Here is a 27,677-nt window from a genome sequence, read left to right as displayed (position 1 = left end):
CTAACCCAGGGTGGTGTGGAGTGCAAAAAAATGATGGATTAGGACCCAGATCTTTTGACTGGGTTGAATGTGTGACATTGATCCTCATTCGGTCCATCACCTGTTGTTTTTGCAAACTCGCTATAAGTGTACTGGGGATGCCCAGACGTGGGTCCCAGGCACTCCACACCACTGGAGTCAAGCTAGCCGGGCTGATGAGAGGTGTTACCTCGAAACCGGTCCGGTCCTCGGATGCTTGATTCCGTTCTGGGAAGGACATGGCTTTTGTAGTTCGGACTGGACTGTTCCCATGGGGCACAGGGTCAGAGCTGATTTGCATATCGCCATTGTCTAACCCAGGGTGGTGTGGAGTGCAAAAAAACGATGGATTAGGACCCAGATCTTTTGACTGGGTTGAATGTGTGACATTGATCCTCATTCGGTCCATCACCTGTTGTTTTTGCAAACTCGCTATAAGTGTACTGGGGATGCCCAGACGTGGGTCCCAGGCACTCCACACCACTGGAGTCAAGCTAGCCGGGCTGATGAGAGGTGTTACCTCGAAACCGGTCCGGTCCTCGGATGCTTGATTCCGTTCTGGGAAGGACATGGCTTTTGTAGTTCGGACTGGACTGTTCCCATGGGGCACAGGGTCAGAGCTGATTTGCATATCGCCATTGTCTAACCCAGGGTGGTGTGGAGTGCAAAAAAACGATGGATTAGGACCCAGATCTTTTGACTGGGTTGAATGTGTGACATTGATCCTCATTCGGTCCATCACCTGTTGTTTTTGCAAACTCGCTATAAGTGTACTGGGGATGCCCAGACGTGGGTCCCAGGCACTCCACACCACTGGAGTCAAGCTAGCCGGGCTGATGAGAGGTGTTACCTCGAAACCGGTCCGGTCCTCGGATGCTTGATTCCGTTCTGGGAAGGACATGGCTTTTGTAGTTCGGACTGGACTGTTCCCATGGGGCACAGGGTCAGAGCTGATTTGCATATCGCCATTGTCTAACCCAGGGTGGTGTGGAGTGCAAAAAAACGATGGATTAGGACCCAGATCTTTTGACTGGGTTGAATGTGTGACATTGATCCTCATTCGGTCCATCACCTGTTGTTTTTGCAAACTCGCTATAAGTGTACTGGGGATGCCCAGACGTGGGTCCCAGGCACTCCACACCACTGGAATCAAGCTAGCCGGGCTGATGAGAGGTGTTACCTCGAAACCGGTCCGGTCCTCGGATGCTTTATTCCGTTCTGGGAAGGACATGGCTTTTGTAGTTCGGACTGGACTGTTCCCATGGGGCACAGGGTCAGAGCTGATTTGCATATCGCCATTGTCTAACCCAGGGTGGTGTGGAGTGCAAAAAAACGATGGATTAGGACCCAGATCTTTTGACTGGGTTGAATGTGTGACATTGATCCTCATTCGGTCCATCACCTGTTGTTTTTGCAAACTCGCTATAAGTGTACTGGGGATGCCCAGACGTGGGTCCCAGGCACTCCACACCACTGGAGTCAAGCTAGCCGGGCTGATGAGAGGTGTTACCTCGAAACCGGTCCGGTCCTCGGATGCTTGATTCCGTTCTGGGAAGGACATGGCTTTTGTAGTTCGGACTGGACTGTTCCCATGGGGCACAGGGTCAGAGCTGATTTGCATATTGCCATTGTCTAACCCAGGGTGGTGTGGAGTGCAAAAAAACGATGGATTAGGACCCAGATCTTTTGACTGGGTTGAATGTGTGACATTGATCCTCATTCGGTCCATCACCTGTTGCTTTTGCAAACTCGCTATAAGTGTACTGGGGATGCCCAGACGTGTGTCCCAGGCACTCCACACCACTGGAGTCAAGCTAGCCGGGCTGATGAGAGGTGATACCTCGAAACCGGTCCGGTCCTCGGATGCTTGATTCCGTTCTGGGAAGGACATGGCTTTTGTAGTTCGGACTGGACTGTTCCCATGGGGCACAGGGTCAGAGCTGATTTGCATATGACCATTGTCTAACCCAGGGTGGTGTGGAGTGCAAAAAAACGATGGATTAGGACCCAGATCTTTTGACTGGGTTGAATGTGTGACATTGATCATCATTCGGTCCATCACCTGTTGTTTTTGCAAACTCGCTATAAGTGTACTAGGGATGCCCAGACGTGGGTCCCAGGCACTCCACACCACTGGAGTCAAGCTAGCCGGGCTGATGAGAGGTGTTACCTCGAAACCGGTCCGGTCCTCGGATGCTTGATTCCGGTCTGGGAAGGACATGGCTTTTGTAGTTCGGACTGGACTGTTCCCATGGGGCACAGGGTCAGAGCTGATTTGCATATCGCCATTGTCTAACCCAGGGTGGTGTGGAGTGCAAAAAAACGATGGATTAGGACCCGGGTCTTTTGACTGGGTTGAATGTGTGACATTGATCCTCATTCGGTCCATCACCTGTTGTTTTTGCAAACTCGCTATAAGTGTACTGGGGATGCCCAGACGTGGGTCCCAGGCACTCCACACCACTGGAGTCAAGCTAGCCGGGCTGATGAGAGGTGTTACCTCGAAACCGGTCCGGTCCTCGGATGCTTGATTCCGTTCTGGGAAGGACGGCTTTTGTAGTTCGGACTGGACTGTTCCCATGGGGCACAGGGTCAGAGCTGATTTGCATATCGCCATTGTCTAACCCAGGGTGGTGTGGAGTGCAAAAAAACGATGGATTAGGACCCAGATCTTTTGACTGGGTTGAATGTGTGACATTGATCCTCATTCGGTCCATCACCTGTTGTTTTTGCAAACTCGCTATAAGTGTACTGGGGATGCCCAGACGTGGGTCCCAGGCACTCCACACCACTGGAGTCAAGCTAGCCGGGCTGATGAGAGGTGTTACCTCGAAACCGGTCCGGTCCTCGGATGCTTGATTCCGTTCTGGGAAGGACATGGCTTTTGTAGTTCAGACTGGACTGTTCCCATGGGGCACAGGGTCAGAGCTGATTTGCATATCGCCATTGTCTAACCCAGGGTGGTGTGGAGTGCAAAAAAACGATGGATTAGGACCCAGATCTTTTGACTGGGTTGAATGTGTGACATTGATCCTCATTCCGTCCATCACCTGTTGTTTTTGCAAACTCGCTATAAGTGTACTGGGGATGCCCAGACGTGGGTCCCAGGCACTCCACACCACTGGAGTCAAGCTAGCCGGGCTGATGAGAGGTGTTACCTCGAAACCGGTCCGGTCCTCGGATGCTTGATTCCGTTCTGGGAAAGACATGGCTTTTGTAGTTTGGACTGGACTGTTCCCATGGGGCACAGGGTCAGAGCTGATTTGCATATCGCCATTGTCTAACCCAGGGTGGTGTGGAGTGCAAAAAAACAATGGATTAGGACCCAGATCTTTTGACTGGGTTGAATGTGTGACATTGATCCTCATTCGGTCCATCACCTGTTGTTTTTGCAAACTCGCTATAAGTGTACTGGGGATGCCCAGACGTGGGTCCCAGGCACTCCACACCACTGGAGTCAAGCTAGCCGGGCTGATGAGAGGTGTTACCTCGAAACCGGTCCAGTCCTCGGATGCTTGATTCCGTTCTGGGGAGGACATGGCTTTTGTAGTTCGGACTGGACTGTTCCCATGGGGCACAGGGTCAGAGCTGATTTGCATATCGCCATTGTCTAACCCAGGGTGGTGTGGAGTGCAAAAAAATGATGGATTAGGACCCAGATCTTTTGACTGGGTTGAATGTGTGACATTGATCCTCATTCGGTCCATCACCTGTTGTTTTTGCAAACTCGCTATAAGTGTACTGGGGATGCCCAGACGTGGGTCCCATGCACTCCACACCACTGGAGTCAAGCTAGCCGGGCTGATGAGAGGTGTTACCTCGAAACCAGTCCGGTCCTCGGATGCTTGATTCTGTTCTGGGGAGGACATGGCTTTTGTAGTTCGGACTGGACTGTTCCCATGGGGCACAGGGTCAGAGCTGATTTGCATATCGCCATTGTCTAACCCAGGGTGGTGTGGAGTGCAAAAAAACGATGGATTAGGACCCAGATCTTTTGACTGGGTTGAATGTGTGACATTGATCCTCATTCGGTCCATCACCTGTTGTTATGTTATGTTATGTTATGTTATGTTATGTTATGTTATGTTAGCTGCATTTATTTTGCGCACAGCTGCTCCAGCGAAGGAGCGTCCTGGCGCATGGAAAAGGTAAGCATAACACAACGCGGAAAAAGTGAGAGTCAACATAAAAGGATTAAAACAGGTAGGTTTTCACGGCCCTGCGAAATGCTAGTAGATCCTCTAGAAGGCGGATTTCCAAAGGAAGCGAATTCCAGAGAGCCGCAGCTCTCACACGGAAGGAGCGGCCGCCCATCCGGCTAAGCCTGAAACGCGGGGTAACCACAAGGGATTGCCCTAGGGATCTGAGAGAGCGAGTCGGGACATAAGGGGATATAAGATTATTGAGGATCTCAGGAGCCGATCCTTTTAAAATTTTAAAAGCAAGGCTGAGTACCTTAAAATGGATTCGGCTTTTCACTGGTAACCAGTGTAGGGACCTCAGAGTGTTGGACGTGGGACATGACCTCGGCAGGCCCACCACAGCTCTCGCAGCCGCGTTCTGGACGCGCTGCAGGCGGACGATCTCAGCTTGGTTAGCTCCCAGCAGGAGCGAGCTGGCATAGTCCAGCCGGGAGATGATCGTCGCTTGGATGACCAACTGTCTCGTCGGGGCATCGAAAAATTTAAGCACCGGCCTCAGTCCGCGTAGGACACCAAAGCAGCAAGCTGCCACTCTCTTAGTGTGGGTGGTAAAACATAAGGTGTGGTCGAGCCATACTCCCAGGTTTCTGAGCTCCATCACCGGTATGGGGGCAGGCCCGAGCTCCTGTGGCCACCAATTGTCCCCCCAGCAGTCCGTTCCTCTTCCCACGATCATCACCTCGTTTTTTTTTGCGTTCAGCTGGAGACAGTTGTTATTCATCCAGCTGGCCACCTCTCTCAGCCCATCACGGAACCTGGGGGCATCTAGTTCGGCGTCCCCGCTGATCGTTACCGTGACCGCTAGCTAGCTTTTGCAAACTCGCTATAAGTGTACTGGGGATGCCCAGACGTGGGTCCCAGGCACTCCACACCACTGGAGTCAAGCTAGCCGGGCTGATGAGAGGTGTTACCTCGAAACCGGTCCGGTCCTCGGATGCTTGATTCCGTTCTGGGAAGGACATGGCTTTTGTAGTTCAGACTGGACTGTTCCCATGGGGCACAGGGTCAGAGCTGATTTGCATATCGCCATTGTCTAACCCAGGGTGGTGTGGAGTGCAAAAAAACGATGGATTAGGACCCAGATCTTTTGACTGGGTTGAATGTGTGACATTGATCCTCATTCGGTCCATCACCTGTTGTTTTTGCAAACTCGCTATAAGTGTACTGGGGATGCCCAGACGTGGGTCCCAGGCACTCCACACCACTGGAGTCAAGCTAGCCGGGCTGATGAGAGGTGTTACCTCGAAACCGGTCCGGTCCTCGGATGCTTGATTCCGTTCTGGGAAGGACATGGCTTTTGTAGTTCGGACTGGACTGTTCCCATGGGGCACAGGGTCAGAGCTGATTTGCATATCGCCATTGTCTAACCCAGGGTGGTGTGGAGTGCAAAAAAACGATGGATTAGGACCCAGATCTTTTGACTGGGTTGAATGTGTGACATTGATCCTCATTCGGTCCATCACCTGTTGTTTTTGCAAACTCGCTATAAGTGTACTGGGGATGCCCAGACGTGGGTCCCAGGCACTCCACACCACTGGAGTCAAGCTAGCCGGGCTGATGAGAGGTGTTACCTCGAAACCGGTCCGGTCCTCGGATGCTTGATTCCGTTCTGGGAAGGACATGGCTTTTGTAGTTCGGACTGGACTGTTCCCATGGGGCACAGGGTCAGAGCTGATTTGCATATTGCCATTGTCTAACCCAGGGTGGTGTGGAGTGCAAAAAAACGATGGATTAGGACCCAGATCTTTTGACTGGGTTGAATGTGTGACATTGATCCTCATTCGGTCCATCACCTGTTGTTTTTGCAAACTCGCTATAAGTGTACTGGGGATGCCCAGACGTGGGTCCCAGGCACTCCACACCACTGGAGTCAAGCTAGCCGGGCTGATGAGAGGTGTTACCTCGAAACCGGTCCGGTCCTCGGATGCTTGATTCCGTTCTGGGAAGGACATGGCTTTTGTAGTTCGGACTGGACTGTTCCCATAGGGGGACAGGGTCGGAGCTGATTTGCATATCGCCATTGTCTAACCCAGGGTGGTGTGGAGTGCAAAAAAATGATGGATTAGGACCCAGATCTTTTGACTGGGTTGAATGTGTGACATTGATCCTCATTCGGTCCATCACCTGTTGTTTTTGCAAACTCGCTATAAGTGTACTGGGGATGCCCAGACGTGGGTCCCAGGCACTCCACACCACTGGAGTCAAGCTAGCCGGGCTGATGAGAGGTGTTACCTCGAAACCGGTCCGGTCCTCGTATGCTTGATTCTGTTCTGGGAAGGACATGGCTTTTGTAGTTCGGACTGGACTGTTCCCATGGGGCACAGGGTCAGAGCTGATTTGCATATCGCCATTGTCTAACCCAGGGTGGTGTGGAGTGCAAAAAAACGATGGATTAGGACCCAGATCTTTTGACTGGGTTGAATGTGTGACATTGATCCTCATTCGGTCCATCACCTGTTGTTTTTGCAAACTCGCTATAAGTGTACTGGGGATGCCCAGACGTGGGTCCCAGGCACTCCACACCACTGGAGTCAAGCTAGCCGGGCTGATGAGAGGTGTTACCTCGAAACCGGTCCGGTCCTCGGATGCTTGATTCCGTTCTGGGAAGGACATGGCTTTTGTAGTTCGGACTGGACTGTTCCCATGGGGCACAGGGTCAGAGCTGATTTGCATATCGCCATTGTCTAACCCAGGGTGGTGTGGAGTGCAAAAAAACGATGGATTAGGACCCAGATCTTTTGACTGGGTTGAATGTGTGACATTGATCCTCATTCGGTCCATCACCTGTTGTTTTTGCAAACTCGCTATAAGTGTACTGGGGATGCCCAGACGTGGGTCCCAGGCACTCCACACCACTGGAATCAAGCTAGCCGGGCTGATGAGAGGTGTTACCTCGAAACCGGTCCGGTCCTCGGATGCTTGATTCCGTTCTGGGAAGGACATGGCTTTTGTAGTTCGGACTGGACTGTTCCCATGGGGCACAGGGTCAGAGCTGATTTGCATATCGCCATTGTCTAACCCAGGGTGGTGTGGAGTGCAAAAAAACGATGGATTAGGACCCAGATCTTTTGACTGGGTTGAATGTGTGACATTGATCCTCATTCGGTCCATCACCTGTTGTTTTTGCAAACTCGCTATAAGTGTACTGGGGATGCCCAGACGTGGGTCCCAGGCACTCCACACCACTGGAGTCAAGCTAGCCGGGCTGATGAGAGGTGTTACCTCGAAACCGGTCCGGTCCTCGGATGCTTGATTCCGTTCTGGGAAGGACATGGCTTTTGTAGTTTGGACTGGACTGTTCCCATGGGGCACAGGGTCAGAGCTGATTTGCATATCGCCATTGTCTAACCCAGGGTGGTGTGGAGTGCAAAAAAATGATGGATTAGGACCCAGATCTTTTGACTGGGTTGAATGTGTGACATTGATCCTCATTCGGTCCATCACCTGTTGTTTTTGCAAACTCGCTATAAGTGTACTGGGGATGCCCAGACGTGGGTCCCAGGCACTCCACACCACTGGAGTCAAGCTAGCCGGGCTGATGAGAGGTGTTACCTCGAAACCGGTCCGGTCCTCGGATGCTTGATTCCGTTCTGGGGAGGACATGGCTTTTGTAGTTCGGACTGGACTGTTCCCATGGGGCACAGGGTCAGAGCTGATTTGCATATCGCCATTGTCTAACCCAGGGTGGTGTGGAGTGCAAAAAAACGATGGATTAGGACCCAGATCTTTTGACTGGGTTGAATGTGTGACATTGATCCTCATTCGGTCCATCACCTGTTGTTTTTGCAAACTCGCTATAAGTGTACTGGGGATGCCCAGACGTGTGTCCCAGGCACTCCACACCACTGGAGTCAAGCTAGCCGGGCTGATGAGAGGTGATACCTCGAAACCGGTCCGGTCCTCGGATGCTTGATTCCGTTCTGGGAAGGACATGGCTTTTGTAGTTCGGACTGGACTGTTCCCATGGGGCACAGGGTCAGAGCTGATTTGCATATGACCATTGTCTAACCCAGGGTGGTGTGGAGTGCAAAAAAACGATGGATTAGGACCCAGATCTTTTGACTGGGTTGAATGTGTGACATTGATCATCATTCGGTCCATCACCTGTTGTTTTTGCAAACTCGCTATAAGTGTACTAGGGATGCCCAGACGTGGGTCCCAGGCACTCCACACCACTGGAGTCAAGCTAGCCGGGCTGATGAGAGGTGTTACCTCGAAACCGGTCCGGTCCTCGGATGCTTGATTCCGGTCTGGGAAGGACATGGCTTTTGTAGTTCGGACTGGACTGTTCCCATGGGGCACAGGGTCAGAGCTGATTTGCATATCGCCATTGTCTAACCCAGGGTGGTGTGGAGTGCAAAAAAACGATGGATTAGGACCCGGGTCTTTTGACTGGGTTGAATGTGTGACATTGATCCTCATTCGGTCCATCACCTGTTGTTTTTGCAAACTCGCTATAAGTGTACTGGGGATGCCCAGACGTGGGTCCCAGGCACTCCACACCACTGGAGTCAAGCTAGCCGGGCTGATGAGAGGTGTTACCTCGAAACCGGTCCGGTCCTCGGATGCTTGATTCCGTTCTGGGAAGGACGGCTTTTGTAGTTCGGACTGGACTGTTCCCATGGGGCACAGGGTCAGAGCTGATTTGCATATCGCCATTGTCTAACCCAGGGTGGTGTGGAGTGCAAAAAAACGATGGATTAGGACCCAGATCTTTTGACTGGGTTGAATGTGTGACATTGATCCTCATTCGGTCCATCACCTGTTGTTTTTGCAAACTCGCTATAAGTGTACTGGGGATGCCCAGACGTGGGTCCCAGGCACTCCACACCACTGGAGTCAAGCTAGCCGGGCTGATGAGAGGTGTTACCTCGAAACCGGTCCGGTCCTCGGATGCTTGATTCCGTTCTGGGAAGGACATGGCTTTTGTAGTTCAGACTGGACTGTTCCCATGGGGCACAGGGTCAGAGCTGATTTGCATATCGCCATTGTCTAACCCAGGGTGGTGTGGAGTGCAAAAAAACGATGGATTAGGACCCAGATCTTTTGACTGGGTTGAATGTGTGACATTGATCCTCATTCCGGCCATCACCTGTTGTTTTTGCAAACTCGCTATAAGTGTACTGGGGATGCCCAGACGTGGGTCCCAGGCACTCCACACCACTGGAGTCAAGCTAGCCGGGCTGATGAGAGGTGTTACCTCGAAACCGGTCCGGTCCTCGGATGCTTGATTCCGTTCTGGGAAGGACATGGCTTTTGTAGTTTGGACTGGACTGTTCCCATGGGGCACAGGGTCAGAGCTGATTTGCATATCGCCATTGTCTAACCCAGGGTGGTGTGGAGTGCAAAAAAACAATGGATTAGGACCCAGATCTTTTGACTGGGTTGAATGTGTGACATTGATCCTCATTCGGTCCATCACCTGTTGTTTTTGCAAACTCGCTATAAGTGTACTGGGGATGCCCAGACGTGGGTCCCAGGCACTCCACACCACTGGAGTCAAGCTAGCCGGGCTGATGAGAGGTGTTACCTCGAAACCGGTCCAGTCCTCGGATGCTTGATTCCGTTCTGGGGAGGACATGGCTTTTGTAGTTCGGACTGGACTGTTCCCATGGGGCACAGGGTCAGAGCTGATTTGCATATCGCCATTGTCTAACCCAGGGTGGTGTGGAGTGCAAAAAAATGATGGATTAGGACCCAGATCTTTTGACTGGGTTGAATGTGTGACATTGATCCTCATTCGGTCCATCACCTGTTGTTTTTGCAAACTCGCTATAAGTGTACTGGGGATGCCCAGACGTGGGTCCCATGCACTCCACACCACTGGAGTCAAGCTAGCCGGGCTGATGAGAGGTGTTACCTCGAAACCAGTCCGGTCCTCGGATGCTTGATTCTGTTCTGGGGAGGACATGGCTTTTGTAGTTCGGACTGGACTGTTCCCATGGGGCACAGGGTCAGAGCTGATTTGCATATCGCCATTGTCTAACCCAGGGTGGTGTGGAGTGCAAAAAAACGATGGATTAGGACCCAGATCTTTTGACTGGGTTGAATGTGTGACATTGATCCTCATTCGGTCCATCACCTGTTGTTATGTTATGTTATGTTATGTTATGTTATGTTATGTTATGTTAGCTGCATTTATTTTGCGCACAGCTGCTCCAGCGAAGGAGCGTCCTGGCGCTTGGAAAAGGTAAGCATAACACAATGCGGAAAAAGTGAGAGTCAACATAAAAGGATTAAAACAGGTAGGTTTTCACGGCCCTGCGAAATGCTAGTAGATCCTCTAGAAGGCGGATTTCCAAAGGAAGCGAATTCCAGAGAGCCGCAGCTCTCACACGGAAGGAGCGGCCGCCCATCCGGCTAAGCCTGAAACGCGGGGTAACCACAAGGGATTGCCCTAGGGATCTGAGAGAGCGAGTCGGGACATAAGGGGATATAAGATTATTGAGGATCTCAGGAGCCGATCCTTTTAAAATTTTAAAAGCAAGGCTGAGTACCTTAAAATGGATTCGGCTTTTCACTGGTAACCAGTGTAGGGACCTCAGAGTGTTGGACGTGGGACATGACCTCGGCAGGCCCACCACAGCTCTCGCAGCCGCGTTCTGGACGCGCTGCAGGCGGACGATCTCAGCTTGGTTAGCTCCCAGCAGGAGCGAGCTGGCATAGTCCAGCCGGGAGATGATCGTCGCTTGGATGACCAACTGTCTCGTCGGGGCATCGAAAAATTTAAGCACCGGCCTCAGTCCGCGTAGGACACCAAAGCAGCAAGCTGCCACTCTCTTAGTGTGGGTGGTAAAACATAAGGTGTGGTCGAGCCATACTCCCAGGTTTCTGAGCTCCATCACCGGTATGGGGGCAGGCCCGAGCTCCTGTGGCCACCAATTGTCCCCCCAGCAGTCCGTTCCTCTTCCCACGATCATCACCTCGTTTTTTTTTGCGTTCAGCTGGAGACAGTTGTTATTCATCCAGCTGGCCACCTCTCTCAGCCCATCACGGAACCTGGGGGCATCTAGTTCGGCGTCCCCGCTGATCGTTACCGTGACCGCTAGCTAGCTTTTGCAAACTCGCTATAAGTGTACTGGGGATGCCCAGACGTGGGTCCCAGGCACTCCACACCACTGGAGTCAAGCTAGCCGGGCTGATGAGAGGTGTTACCTCGAAACCGGTCCGGTCCTCGGATGCTTGATTCCGTTCTGGGAAGGACATGGCTTTTGTAGTTCGGACTGGACTGTTCCCATGGGGCACAGGGTCAGAGCTGATTTGCATATCGCCATTGTCTAACCCAGGGTGGTGTGGAGTGCAAAAAAACGATGGATTAGGACCCAGATCTTTTGACTGGGTTGAATGTGTGACATTGATCCTCATTCGGTCCATCACCTGTTGTTTTTGCAAACTCGCTATAAGTGTACTGGGGATGCCCAGACGTGGGTCCCAGGAACTCCACACCACTGGAGTCAAGCTAGCCGGGCTGATGAGAGGTGTTACCTCGAAACCGGTCCGGTCCTCGGATGCTTGATTCCGTTCTGGGAAGGACATGGCTTTTGTAGTTCGGACTGGACTGTTCCCATGGGGCACAGGGTCAGAGCTGATTTGCATATCGCCATTGTCTAACCCAGGGTGGTGTGGAGTGCAAAAAAACGATGGATTAGGACCCAGATCTTTTGACTGGGTTGAATGTGTGACATTGATCCTCATTCGGTCCATCACCTGTTGTTTTTGCAAACTCGCTATAAGTGTACTGGGGATGCCCAGACGTGGGTCCCAGGCACTCCACACCACTGGAGTCAAGCTAGCCGGGCTGATGAGAGGTGTTACCTCGAAACCGGTCCGGTCCTCGGATGCTTGATTCCGTTCTGGGAAGGACATGGCTTTTGTAGTTCGGACTGGACTGTTCCCATGGGGCACAGGGTCAGAGCTGATTTGCATATTGCCATTGTCTAACCCAGGGTGGTGTGGAGTGCAAAAAAACGATGGATTAGGACCCAGATCTTTTGACTGGGTTGAATGTGTGACATTGATCCTCATTCGGTCCATCACCTGTTGTTTTTGCAAACTCGCTATAAGTGTACTGGGGATGCCCAGACGTGGGTCCCAGGCACTCCACACCACTGGAGTCAAGCTAGCCGGGCTGATGAGAGGTGTTACCTCGAAACCGGTCCGGTCCTCGGATGCTTGATTCCGTTCTGGGAAGGACATGGCTTTTGTAGTTCGGACTGGACTGTTCCCATAGGGGGACAGGGTCGGAGCTGATTTGCATATCGCCATTGTCTAACCCAGGGTGGTGTGGAGTGCAAAAAAATGATGGATTAGGACCCAGATCTTTTGACTGGGTTGAATGTGTGACATTGATCCTCATTCGGTCCATCACCTGTTGTTTTTGCAAACTCGCTATAAGTGTACTGGGGATGCCCAGACGTGGGTCCCAGGCACTCCACACCACTGGAGTCAAGCTAGCCGGGCTGATGAGAGGTGTTACCTCGAAACCGGTCCGGTCCTCGTATGCTTGATTCTGTTCTGGGAAGGACATGGCTTTTGTAGTTCGGACTGGACTGTTCCCATGGGGCACAGGGTCAGAGCTGATTTGCATATCGCCATTGTCTAACCCAGGGTGGTGTGGAGTGCAAAAAAACGATGGATTAGGACCCAGATCTTTTGACTGGGTTGAATGTGTGACATTGATCCTCATTCGGTCCATCACCTGTTGTTTTTGCAAACTCGCTATAAGTGTACTGGGGATGCCCAGACGTGGGTCCCAGGCACTCCACACCACTGGAGTCAAGCTAGCCGGGCTGATGAGAGGTGTTACCTCGAAACCGGTCCGGTCCTCGGATGCTTGATTCCGTTCTGGGAAGGACATGGCTTTTGTAGTTCGGACTGGACTGTTCCCATGGGGCACAGGGTCAGAGCTGATTTGCATATCGCCATTGTCTAACCCAGGGTGGTGTGGAGTGCAAAAAAACGATGGATTAGGACCCAGATCTTTTGACTGGGTTGAATGTGTGACATTGATCCTCATTCGGTCCATCACCTGTTGTTTTTGCAAACTCGCTATAAGTGTACTGGGGATGCCCAGACGTGGGTCCCAGGCACTCCACACCACTGGAATCAAGCTAGCCGGGCTGATGAGAGGTGTTACCTCGAAACCGGTCCGGTCCTCGGATGCTTGATTCCGTTCTGGGAAGGACATGGCTTTTGTAGTTCGGACTGGACTGTTCCCATGGGGCACAGGGTCAGAGCTGATTTGCATATCGCCATTGTCTAACCCAGGGTGGTGTGGAGTGCAAAAAAACGATGGATTAGGACCCAGATCTTTTGACTGGGTTGAATGTGTGACATTGATCCTCATTCGGTCCATCACCTGTTGTTTTTGCAAACTCGCTATAAGTGTACTGGGGATGCCCAGACGTGGGTCCAAGGCACTCCACACCACTGGAGTCAAGCTAGCCGGGCTGATGAGAGGTGTTACCTCGAAACCGGTCCGGTCCTCGGATGCTTGATTCCGTTCTGGGAAGGACATGGCTTTTGTAGTTTGGACTGGACTGTTCCCATGGGGCACAGGGTCAGAGCTGATTTGCATATCGCCATTGTCTAACCCAGGGTGGTGTGGAGTGCAAAAAAATGATGGATTAGGACCCAGATCTTTTGACTGGGTTGAATGTGTGACATTGATCCTCATTCGGTCCATCACCTGTTGTTTTTGCAAACTCGCTATAAGTGTACTGGGGATGCCCAGACGTGGGTCCCAGGCACTCCACACCACTGGAGTCAAGCTAGCCGGGCTGATGAGAGGTGTTACCTCGAAACCGGTCCGGTCCTCGGATGCTTGATTCCGTTCTGGGGAGGACATGGCTTTTGTAGTTCGGACTGGACTGTTCCCATGGGGCACAGGGTCAGAGCTGATTTGCATATCGCCATTGTCTAACCCAGGGTGGTGTGGAGTGCAAAAAAACGATGGATTAGGACCCAGATCTTTTGACTGGGTTGAATGTGTGACATTGATCCTCATTCGGTCCATCACCTGTTGTTTTTGCAAACTCGCTATAAGTGTACTGGGGATGCCCAGACGTGGGTCCCAGGCACTCCACACCACTGGAGTCAAGCTAGCCGGGCTGATGAGAGGTGTTACCTCGAAACCGGTCCGGTCCTCGGATGCTTGATTCTGTTCTGGGGAGGACATGGCTTTTGTAGTTCGGACTGGACTGTTCCCATGGGGCACAGGGTCAGAGCTGATTTGCATATCGCCATTGTCTAACCCAGGGTGGTGTGGAGTGCAAAAAAACGATGGATTAGGACCCAGATCTTTTGACTGGGTTGAATGTGTGACATTGATCCTCATTCGGTCCATCACCTGTTGTTTTTGCAAACTCGCTATAAGTGTACTGGGGATGCCCAGACGTGGGTCCCAGGCACTCCACACCACTGGAGTCAAGCTAGCCGGGCTGATGAGAGGTGTTACCTCGAAACCGGTCCGGTCCTCGGATGCTTGATTCCGTTCTGGGAAGGACATGGCTTTTGTAGTTCGGACTGGACTGTTCCCATGGGGCACAGGGTCAGAGCTGATTTGCATATCGCCATTGTCTAACCCAGGGTGGTGTGGAGTGCAAAAAAATGATGGATTAGGACCCAGATCTTTTGACTGGGTTGAATGTGTGACATTGATCCTCATTCGGTCCATCACCTGTTGTTTTTGCAAACTCGCTATAAGTGTACTGGGGATGCCCAGATGTGGGTCCCAGGCACTCCACACCACTGGAGTCAAGCTAGCCGGGCTGATGAGAGGTGTTACCTCGAAACCGGTCCGGTCCTCGGATGCTTGATTCCGTTCTGGGAAGGACATGGCTTTTGTTGTTCGGACTGGACTGTTCCCATGGGGCACAGGGTCAGAGCTGATTTGCATATCGCCATTGTCTAACCCAGGGTGGTGTGGAGTGCAAAAAAACGATGGACTAGGACCCAGATCTTTTGACTGGGTTGAATGTGTGACATTGATCCTCATTCGGTCCATCACCTGTTGTTTTTGCAAACTCGCTATAAGTGTACTGGGGATGCCCAGACGTGGGTCCCAGGCACTCCACACCACTGGAGTCAAGCTAGCCGGGCTGATGAGAGGTGTTACCTCGAAACCGGTCCGGTCCTCGGATGCTTGATTCCGTTCTGGGAAGGACATGGCTTTTGTAGTTCGGACTGGACTGTTCCCATGGGGCACAGGGTCAGAGCTGATTTGCATATCGCCATTGTCTAACCCAGGGTGGTGTGGAGTGCAAAAAAACGATGGATTAGGACCCAGATCTTTTGACTGGGTTGAATGTGTGACATTGATCCTCATTCGGTCCATCACCTGTTGTTTTTGCAAACTCGCTATAAGTGTACTGGGGATGCCCAGACGTGGGTCCCAGGCACTCCACACCACTGGAGTCAAGCTAGCCGGGCTGATGAGAGGTGTTACCTCGAAACCGGTCCGGTCCTCGGATGCTTGATTCCGTTCTGGGAAGGACATGGCTTTTGTAGTTCGGACTGGACTGTTCCCATGGGGCACAGGGTCAGAGCTGATTTGCATATCGCCATTGTCTAACCCAGGGTGGTGTGGTGTGCAAAAAAACGATGGACTAGGACCCAGATCTTTTGACTGGGTTGAATGTGTGACATTGATCCTCATTCGGTCCATCACCTGTTGTTTTTGCAAACTCGCTATAAGTGTACTGGGGATGCCCAGACGTGGGTCCCAGGCACTCCACACCACTGGAGTCAAGCTAGCCGGGCTGATGAGAGGTGTTACCTCGAAACCGGTCCGGTCCTCGGATGCTTGATTCCGTTCTGGGAAGGACATGGCTTTTGTAGTTCGGACTGGACTGTTCCCATGGGGCACAGGGTCAGAGCTGATTTGCATATCGCCATTGTCTAACCCAGGGTGGTGTGGAGTGCAAAAAAACGATGGATTAGGACCCAGATCTTTTGACTGGGTTGAATGTGTGACATTGATCCTCATTCGGTCCATCACCTGTTGTTTTTGCAAACTCGCTATAAGTGTACTGGGGATGCCCAGACGTGGGTCCCAGGCACTCCACACCACTGGAGTCAAGCTAGCCGGGCTGATGAGAGGTGTTACCTCGAAACCGGTCCGGTCCTCGGATGCTTGATTCCGTTCTGGGGAGGACATGGCTTTTGTAGTTCGGACTGGACTGTTCCCATGGGGCACAGGGTCAGAGCTGATTTGCATATCGCCATTGTCTAACCCAGGGTGGTGTGGAGTGCAAAAAAACGATGGATTAGGACCCAGATCTTTTGACTGGGTTGAATGTGTGACATTGATCCTCATTCGGTCCATCACCTGTTGTTTTTGCAAACTCGCTATAAGTGTACTGGGGATGCCCAGACGTGGGTCCCAGGCACTCCACACCACTGGAGTCAAGCTAGCCGGGCTGATGAGAGGTGTTACCTCGAAACCGGTCCGGTCCTCGGATGCTTGATTCCGTTCTGGGAAGGACATGGCTTTTGTAGTTCGGACTGGACTGTTCCCATGGGGCACAGGGTCAGAGCTGAATTGCATATCGCCATTGTCTAACCCAGGGTGGTGTGGAGTGCAAAAAAAACGATGGATTAGGACCCAGATCTTTTGACTGGGTTGAATGTGTGACATTGATCCTCATTCGGTCCATCACCTGTTGTTTTTGCAAACTCGCTATAAGTGTACTGGGGATGCCCAGACGTGGGTCCCAGGCACTCCACACCACTGGAGTCAAGCTAGCCGGGCTGATGAGAGGTGTTACCTCGAAACCGGTCCGGTCCTCGGATGCTTGATTCCGTTCTGAGAAGGACATGGCTTTTGTAGTTCGGACTGGACTGTTCCCATGGGGCACAGGGTCAGAGCTGATTTGCATATCTCCATTGTCTAACCCAGGGTGGTGTGGAGTGCAAAAAAACGATGGATTAGGACCCAGATCTTTTGACTGGGTTGAATGTGTGACATTGATCCTCATTCGGTCCATCACCTGTTGTTTTTGCAAACTCGCTATAAGTGTACTGGGGATGCCCAGACGTGGGTCCCAGGCACTCCACACCACTGGAGTCAAGCTAGCCGGGCTGATGAGAGGTGTTACCTCGAAACCGGTCCAGTCCTCGGATGCTTGATTCCGTTCTGGGAAGGACATGGCTTTTGTAGTTCGGACTGGACTGTTCCCATGGGGCACAGGGTCAGAGCTGATTTGCATATCGCCATTGTCTAACCCAGGGTGGTGTGGAGTGCAAAAAAACGATGGATTAGGACCCAGATCTTTTGACTGGGTTGAATGTGTGACATTGATCCTCATTCGGTCCATCACCTGTTGTTTTTGCAAACTCGCTATAAGTGTACTGGGGATGCCCAGACGTGGGTCCCAGGCACTCCACACCACTGGAGTCAAGCTAGCCGGGCTGATGAGAGGTGTTACCTCGAAACCGGTCCGGTCCTCGGATGCTTGATTCCGTTGTGGGAAGGACATGGCTTTTGTAGTTCGGACTGGACTGTTCCCATGGGGCACAGGGTCAGAGCTGATTTGCATATCGCCATTGCCTAACCCAGGGTGGTGTGGAGTGCAAAAAAACGATGGACTAGGACCCAGGTCTTTTGACTGGGTTGAATGTGTGACATTGATCCTCATTCGGTCCATCACCTGTTGTTTTTGCAAACTCGCTATAAGTGTACTGGGGATGCCCAGACGTGGGTCCCAGGCACTCCACACCACTGGAGTCAAGCTAGCCGGGCTGATGAGAGGTGTTACCTCGAAACCGGTCCGGTCCTCGGATGCTTGATTCCGTTCTGGGAAGGACATGGCTTTTGTAGTTCGGACTGGACTGTTCCCATGGGGCACAGGGTCAGAGCTGATTTGCATATCGCCATTGCCTAACCCAGGGTGGTGTGGAGTGCAAAAAAACGATGGACTAGGACCCAGATCTTTTGACTGGGTTGAATGTGTGACATTGATCCTCATTCGGTCCATCACCTGTTGTTTTTGCAAACTCGCTATAAGTGTACTGGGGATGCCCAGACGTGGGTCCCAGGCACTCCACACCACTGGAGTCAAGCTAGCCGGGCTGATGAGAGGTGTTACCTCGAAACCGGTCCGGTCCTCGGATGCTTGATTCCGTTCTGGGAAGGACATGGCTTTTGTAGTTCGGACTGGACTGTTCCCATGGGGCACAGGGTCAGAGCTGATTTGCATATCGCCATTGTCTAACCCAGGGTGGTGTGGAGTGCAAAAAAACGATGGATTAGGACCCAGATCTTTTGACTGGGTTGAATGTGTGACATTGATCCTCATTCGGTCCATCACCTGTTGTTTTTGCAAACTCGCTATAAGTGTACTGGGGATGCCCAGACGTGGGTCCCAGGCACTCCACACCACTGGAGTCAAGCTAGCCGGGCTGATGAGAGGTGTTACCTCGAAACCGGTCCGGTCCTCGTATGCTTGATTCCGTTCTGGGAAGGACATGGCTTTTGTAGTTCGGACTGGACTGTTCCCATGGGGCACAGGGTCAGAGCTGATTTGCATATCGCCATTGTCTAACCCAGGGTGGTGTGGAGTGCAAAAAAACGATGGATTAGGACCCAGATCTTTTGACTGGGTTGAATGTGTGACATTGATCCTCATTCGGTCCATCACCTGTTGTTTTTGCAAACTCGCTATAAGTGTACTGGGGATGCCCAGACGTGGGTCCCAGGCACTCCACACCACTGGAGTCAAGCTAGCCGGGCTGATGAGAGGTGTTACCTCGAAACCGGTCCGGTCCTCAGATGCTTGATTCCGTTCTGGGAAGGACATGGCTTTTGTAGTTCGGACTGGACTGTTCCCATGGGGCACAGGGTCAGAGCTGATTTGCATATCGCCATTGTCTAACCCAGGGTGGTGTGGAGTGCAAAAAAACGATGGATTAGGACCCAGATCTTTTGACTGGGTTGAATGTGTGACATTGATCCTCATTCGGTCCATCACCTGTTGTTTTTGCAAACTCGCTATAAGTGTACTGGGGATGCCCAGACGTGGGTCCCAGGCACTCCACACCACTGGAGTCAAGCTAGCCGGGCTGATGAGAGGTGTTACCTTGAAACCGGTCCGGTCCTCGGATGCTTGATTCCGTTCTGGGAAGGACATGGCTTTTGTAGTTCGGACTGGACTGTTCCCATGGGGCACAGGGTCAGAGCTGATTTGCATATCGCCATTGTCTAACCCAGGGTGGTGTGGAGTGCAAAAAAACGATGGATTAGGACCCAGATCTTTTGACTGGGTTGAATGTGTGACATTGATCCTCATTCGGTCCATCACCTGTTGTTTTTGCAAACTCGCTATAAGTGTACTGGGGATGCCCAGACGTGGGTCCCAGGCACTCCACACCACTGGAGTCAAGCTAGCCGGGCTGATGAGAGGTGTTACCTCGAAACCGGTCCGGTCCTCGGATGCTTGATTCCGTTCTGGGAAGGACATGGCTTTTGTAGTTCGGACTGGACTGTTCCCATGGGGCACAGGGTCAGAGCTGATTTGCATATCGCCATTGTCTAACCCAGGGTGGTGTGGAGTGCAAAAAAACGATGGATTAGGACCCAGATCTTTTGACTGGGTTGAATGTGTGACATTGATCCTCATTCGGTCCATCACCTGTTGTTTTTGCAAACTCGCTATAAGTGTACTTGGGATGCCCAGACGTGGGTCCCAGGCACTCCACACCACTGGAGTCAAGCTAGCCGGGCTGATGAGAGGTGTTACCTCGAAACCGGTCCGGTCCTCAGATGCTTGATTCCGTTCTGGGAAGGACATGGCTTTTGTAGTTCGGACTGGACTGTTCCCATGGGGCACAGGGTCAGAGCTGATTTGCATATCGCCATTGTCTAACCCAGGGTGGTGTGGAGTGCAAAAAAACGATGGATTAGGACCCAGATCTTTTGACTGGGTTGAATGTGTGACATTGATCCTCATTCGGTCCATCACCTGTTGTTTTTGCAAACTCGCTATAAGTGTACTGGGGATGCCCAGACGTGGGTCCCAGGCACTCCACACCACTGGAGTCAAGCTAGCCGGGCTGATGAGAGGTGTTACCTCGAAACCGGTCCGGTCCTCGGATGCTTGATTCCGTTCTGGGAAGGACATGGCTTTTGTAGTTCGGACTGGACTGTTCCCATGGGGCACAGGGTCAGAGCTGATTTGCATATCGCCATTGTCTAACCCAGGGTGGTGTGGAGTGCAAAAAAACGATGGATTAGGACCCAGATCTTTTGACTGGGTTGAATGTGTGACATTGATCCTCATTCGGTCCATCACCTGTTGTTTTTGCAAACTCGCTATAAGTGTACTTGGGATGCCCAGACGTGGGTCCCAGGCACTCCACACCACTGGAGTCAAGCTAGCCGGGCTGATGAGAGGTGTTACCTCGAAACCGGTCCGGTCCTCAGATGCTTGATTCCGTTCTGGGAAGGACATGGCTTTTGTAGTTCGGACTGGACTGTTCCCATGGGGCACAGGGTCAGAGCTGATTTGCATATCGCCATTGTCTAACCCAGGGTGGTGTGGAGTGCAAAAAAACGATGGATTAGGACCCAGATCTTTTGACTGGGTTGAATGTGTGACATTGATCCTCATTCGGTCCATCACCTGTTGTTTTTGCAAACTCGCTATAAGTGTACTGGGGATGCCCAGACGTGGGTCCCAGGCACTCCACACCACTGGAGTCAAGCTAGCCGGTCTGATGAGAGGTGTTACCTCGAAACCGGTCCGGTCCTCGGATGCTTGATTCCGTTCTGGGAAGGACATGGCTTTTGTAGTTCGGACTGGACTGTTCCCATGGGGCACAGGGTCAGAGCTGATTTGCATATCGCCATTGTCTAACCCAGGGTGGTGTGGAGTGCAAAAAAACGATGGATTAGGACCCAGATCTTTTGACTGGGTTGAATGTGTGACATTGATCCTCATTCGGTCCATCACCTGTTGTTTTTGCAAACTCAGTATTACAGACGTGGGCGCTGAGGCAAAGGAGCTCTCAGGAGGCACACTGACAGTGCACCTCCTGATGGCAGACCTCTGGAGGGGTAAATGGGAGTCCCATGGACCCCCAGACATCCCTTTGCAGGCAGGTACAGTCACTCACTGATCTCTATTCCCCCTTCAAACCCGACTGTACTTTGAAAACACAAAGTGACTTTGAAGCAGCCGCTCTGTTTTTCACATAAACATGAGTTCACGGCTGCCATGAGGGCAGTGCATTCACTCTAATACGGCACATTTTCAGTGTTTGTGCAGGGTGCACCTCTTATTAAGTGAGTCTGGCGCAGACAGTGAAAATGCGCCTTTAGTTTCATTCAGCCCAAAGAGTCATATAATCAAATTATATTATTAAAGAGCTCCTGGCTTCCGTTTGTTGCTCGCACTTGTGTCAATATGAGAAACACAATTTGTCTCTGTCTCTTCTTAGCCTTATTTCTTTGCCTTATTTTTATGAACTCTTCCCCCCACAGCTCACGAATAACCCGCTTAATTTAACCCACCTGCTATCTTGTTCTAAGTTTTTTATCATGTTATTGTCTCTCTCAGCCTGTCTCCTATACTGTCTCTCCTCCCTTTTAGTCACCTAACAGAGTTCTCCTATCGTTAATTGATCATCCTATAAATGTATCAAGTGTGGTTCCTTCGACTCTGAAGGGAAAAAATGTAGTCTGAAACCTTTCTGTAGAAATAGTGGAACCTGTAAGGACACTCCTGTGTCCTTACTGATGGACTGACTGACTCACTACATTTTTTTAATGTAGTGTGGCTCAATGGTTAGAAGAGGCAGACCATGAAGCAGAGGTCAGACCCGGGACCAGGGTTCAATTCCCGACGCGGCAGGGTCTTGACCCCAAAATGTCCACGGACTCGATAATTCTCGCTTCGGTGCCTGCTCGAATCACGGGTTCACACTCTGCAACTCTGGGCAATAGCTTGCTTAATCTCCACTATGGCCCCCGCAGGGGGATGCCTGGCTTTCACCTTGGGGGTGCCCAGTACGGGTTATCTCACAGGGAAAAACCAGGACGGGTTCCCAAAGCAAGCGCTTAGAGACCGTTGCTGATAATGCGCTATATAAATATAAATTACAATTACAATTACAACACACACAGCTGCTGAGGTGGCCTTCACACACCTTAGGTGGTAGAGCCTTCAGCGCCTTCTTTAAGGATGGCGTAGACAGCACTTGGATCAGTTTGATAGGAAGTGACACAGAAGCTGAGGAGCCCAGAGTAGAAGCAGCCCTGTCTTATTTTGAGATGAGCTAGCCCCGAGGCACTATGGGGAGCTCAGGATCTAAAGACCAATGATCCCTGCTTAGTACTGTGCAGTATATTTGCACCCTTGTAAATGTAGTTTAAATTGGTGCCACCTCTCCTGACGTGGCCTTTTTCATTAAAACCAGGACCATCCCCTGCTCTGGACTAAATATCGCCATCCCCACTGTTCCAAAGTCATCCTCAAGGACCAACCGACTACCCAGGAGTAGGCATCACGTAACAGACCTCAAGAACTTCAGACCGATCTTTCGTCTCCAATTTCCCGCCGAGGTCATAGAGAAGGCCATCAATGCCCAACTCTCTGAGTTTATCGAAGTGAACTACATTCTGGACACGTCCCAATCCAGCTTCCAAGGCAACCACAGCACAGAGACTGCACTCCTCGCTGCCACAGAAGACATTTTGCTCCATTCTTGACAGGTGTGAGACTGCAGCGCTCATCCTACTAGACCTCTCGGCCGCCTTCATCATTGTCTCCCACTGCACCCTATTCACAAGACTCGATGACTCCGGCATCCACAACAAGGCGTTGGAATGAATACAATCCTTCTTCACCAGCCGGACCCAGCGAGTAGGACTAACTCCATTCCTCTTAGAACCCACAGTGATCAGCTACGGAGTTCCAACCTCTTTCACATCCACATGGCCCCCTCGCAGCCATCTTCAGAAGCCACAATCTCAACATAATCTCCTATGTCCACGATACCCAGCTGATCCCTTCCCTCACCAATGAACCCACAACTGCCAGAACCAACCTCCACAGTGGAATGAAGACTGCTGCTACATGGTTGAAAGACAGCTGCCTCAAGCTCAAATCAGACAAGACCAAGTACTTTTCCTGGGATCCCACCTTCAGCCTTGGACAACTCCTTGTGGCCCGCCGCTCCGCGATCTCCCTCCACCCAAACGGATTCCGCTTTCAACCTCGGCATCATACTAGACTATCACTCTGAACCACTAAATCAACAGTTTCCTTAGCCTGCTTCTACACTCTCAGCCTGCTTTGAAAGAAATACAGATGGATCCCCACAGAATCCAGAAAGATGGTCACCCACGTAACCATCACCAGCAGACTCGACTAAGGCAACACTCTCTATGCCGGCATCACCCAGAAACATCTCAAGAAACTACAGAATATCCAAAATGCCACAGCCAGACCGGTCCGCTACATCCCCCGCCACAGCCACTTCACGCAACACCTCCAACAACTCCACTGGCTCCCAGTCAACAAGAGAGTTACTTTCAAGCCCTTGACTCACGTCTACAAAGTTCTATGTGACGAAGGACCAGTATACCCGAGCCACCGCCTCACATTGCACCTACTGGCAAGTCAACTCTGATCCTCTCAGCTCGCCCTCGCCTCCGTCCCCAGGATCCACAAGACCAGAACAAGAGGAAGGTCATTCTCCTACCTCGCCACCAAGACCTGGAACACCATGTCTCTGCACTTTAGGCAATCCGTATCGCTGACCCAATTCTTAAAGGACCTCAAGACCTGGCTCTTAGAATGATTATCCACCCAGACTGACTAGCAGCCCCTCCTCCAGCACCTTGAGATCCTCACCGGTGAGTAGACACACTTTACAAGTCCCTGATTGATTGGTTGATTGATTGATTGATTGTGTCTGCTGTGCTCTCAAAGCCAGTGTGGGCTTCTTCTGGCTGAAGTGATTCAGTGTTTTATTACCACAGGAACAATATGGTGCCTATCAATTTTCACTCACCTTATATCAAGCAGATGATAGACCCAGCTCCTTCTGCATTGCCTCCCTTGCTCTTAGGTATTAAAAGTCAGTTGTCTTCCAGCAGAACTCAGGTGTTCAACATAAGCAGTAAACAAGCGCTATGCATGGCATTATCTATGATGAGTTCTTATAGAAAATAGAAAGTGCTCGTGTTTCTCTGGGGCATCATAATATCAGTCTTTGGGCCCAACTTATACATAGATGCAAAGCTCAAGGGTCTGGCACAAGTAGCAACTTTTAAATTCAGGAGAAACAGATTCTGTTTATCTTATTTCTGAATTCTGAAGGGAAGGATCCATAAAAACATGTTTATAGTCTGTCTTTCAAACCTCCGAGGTGTTCAAAGTAAGACTGATGTGAAAACACTATAATGGGCACAGCAGACGCACCATCCCCAATCCCGAACCTAACATTATGTTGGTCTCGTAAACATCGTAGACAAGATCAATAAGGTTGTCTCAAGATAGGTTCAAATTACAGTCAGAAGCTTTCTTTGGGGCCAGCAATTTAACCTGTTAATAGATCTTTTAGGTCTCAGCTGCAGACAACGTTACCCAGCTGTTGTCAGACCTGTTGTTTCCAACACATCTCATATACTTACAGTGGGCTTTGGGTTACCCCTTGCTCATGATTAGATAGCTAAATTGTCTATCTGAGTTGTATACTCTTGATTCAATGTCTTTCTTCCCAATTCTTGTGTTTGTCCTATCCTCCACTAAAGACAGCTTTAGGTGTCTGTCTACAGTTTCCATTTTTTTTTTTTTTTCAAAGTTTTTAATTTGCATCAAAGGATCACATAGGCAATAAACATTTCATTTTTACAAAAAGAAACAAAAATATAACAGTACTCCATGGCTGCATTAAATAAATATATAACATTACTTAAACCGTGCCACACATATAATTAAGAACCGATAGACATAAATTTTAAGAAAAGATTACTAAGACATAAATAAACCCCATATTCTGTCAATTTTTCGTCTGGCCTGCAATCCCCTTGAATCTGCAATAGCGGTTTCCATACTATAAATCTCCTTAACTAAACTCCACCATTCTAAAACTATTGGTGGGTTCTTTTGGATCCATGCTCTGGCAATAGTTAACCTTGCACAAGTGATTAGGATATTCAAAAGATCTCTAAACCTTTCACCCCCATTGATGCCTACACAAACATCAATATTTGAGAGTAAGAAGGGTTGCTCAAGCCTCTCAGAGATAACCTTAGTTATTCCTTCCCAGTATTCATTAAGATGAGGGCAAGAAAAAAACATGTGGACAATATCCGCGCCACTCATATCACATTTAGGGCACTTCGTTCTATCAAAATAGTTATTGTTCGTTGCCCATTTGAGTATCCTTTCAGGCGTGTAATATAATTGACAGACAGTTTTAAACATTTGCAATTTTAGGCTGGAAGATTGAACTGATGGATTTAGGCTTTTAAGAGATGTGGTAATTAGATCTGTTGTGACACTCACTGCCAGTTTCCTATTCCATTTCTCTGTTAAAGTAGTAACATCGCCGGTCCTAAGATCAGAAAAGAGCTTATAACCCAAGCTTATGATAGATTTATCTACATCTCTATAGATACAGTCCCATATCTCAGATTCTGAGACTGCAGTGAGTTCTAATTTTTTCACCATACAATCTCTAATCTGATAGTATTTAAACCTTGCCATTTCAGGTAGATTATAGCAAAGTTTCATTTTATCAAATGCCATAAAACCATGATGATCATATAAATCCCCCAGAAATCTAATACCGGAGTTTAAAAACATTTGACAAGCTGGGTCATGAAAAATAGTTGGGAAACCGGGATTGCCCCATAAAGGTGTTATACTGTGAAAAAGAGAGGTATTGCATTTAGCCATAATAGATCGCCAGACACTCACAGTGTCCCGTATGGTCTTAAATGTAACCCTTTTAAAATAGTTGGGGTCATTTATCCTATACAGAAACATATTGACATCTAATCCTAGTAGGAACTTGTGAAAGTATAAACATTTGTCCATAACTGTCAAACTGCAGATCCGAGTCATAAATGCTGACCAGTAATAAAATTTAAAGTCCGGAAAAAGCAGTCCTCCTTGACTAAAGGGGAGTTTAAGCAGTGATACAGCGCGCCGGGCTTTTTTATAACCCCATACAAAACTGCCAATGATACCTTCTAGTCTGATGAAGAAGGAATTGTTGACCCGTAGAGGGATTGTTCGGAACAAATATAAAAATTTAGGCAAAATTTTCATTTTTATTAAATTTATTCGACCAATCATACTGATTGGAAGTTTATGCCATTTCTTAAGTTGCATGGCAGTTTCTTTTAGTAAAGGTTCGTAGTTTAATCCTATGATAGAATCAATATCCGAGCAGATTTTAACACCTAGATAGGTGGCTGCATTACTTATTCCAGGAACAGGAGTGGTTGGTTGATAATTCATGACGACTTGAGTTTTGGTGGTGTTGAGTCTGTAACCAGAGACAGAGCCATATGTGCCTGCTTCTATTAAAATACCTTTCATGGTTTTAACAACATCTGGCGAGAAAACAGCAATATCGTCAGCATATACAGTTATATCTAATTTATCTGATCCATTAAAAAAAGGGCAAATTAGCGTTTGGCGTTGTAGGGCAATTAAAAAAGGTTCTATTGCAAGAGCAAAAAGCAGTGGTGATAAAGGACACCCCTGCCTTGTCCCTCTTTTAATGGAAAACAGAGAAGAGCATTTCCCCATATATGAGATCTTACCCATAGGATTATCATATATTGATTGGATCCATCGTAAATGTTGTCCTTTAATACCAAATGCCTGTAGAGCTGCCCAAAGAAAACCCCACCCCACCCGGTCAAATGCTTTTTCAGCGTCTAATAAAATCATACCGAGTGGGGTGTGTTTAGTCCGTGCTGCATCAAAGGCTGATATAGCCATGTTAATATGCGCTGTGGTGTCACGCTTAGGAATGAATTCATGTTGTTGGGGAGAGACAAGTTGGGACATGTACGGAGCTAGTCTAGTAGCCAATATTTTGGCAAAGATTTTTGCATCACTATTAATAAGTGAAATAGGCCTGTAAGATCCCCTCTCTTGTGGTGCTTTACCTTTTTTTAAAAAGAAAATAATTTGGGTTAAGTTCCAGGATCTGGGTGCTTGTTGCCCTTTACCAATAGCACTAATCACATCAACAAATAGTGATATTAATTCTTCAATACAATATTTATACAGTTCCAGAGGAATAAGATCTTCCCCTACAGCTTTACCCATTGCTAAAGATTTAATTGCGCCCCTAATTTCTAAAGGCGTGATATCGGCCTCTAATTGAGCCGATTGTTCTGGCTCTAAATTATTGACTTTGTTAGCATTAATATATTTATTAATACAATCATCTGAAATAGCAGCTTCCGGTGTATAAAGGGTTTGATAGAAG

This window comes from Lissotriton vulgaris, chromosome 4_1, assembly GCF_964263255.1.
Source record: "Lissotriton vulgaris chromosome 4_1, aLisVul1.2, whole genome shotgun sequence".
NCBI classification, from domain to species: Eukaryota; Metazoa; Chordata; class Amphibia; order Caudata; family Salamandridae; genus Lissotriton; species Lissotriton vulgaris.
This window is presented reverse-complemented; position numbering follows the sequence as displayed.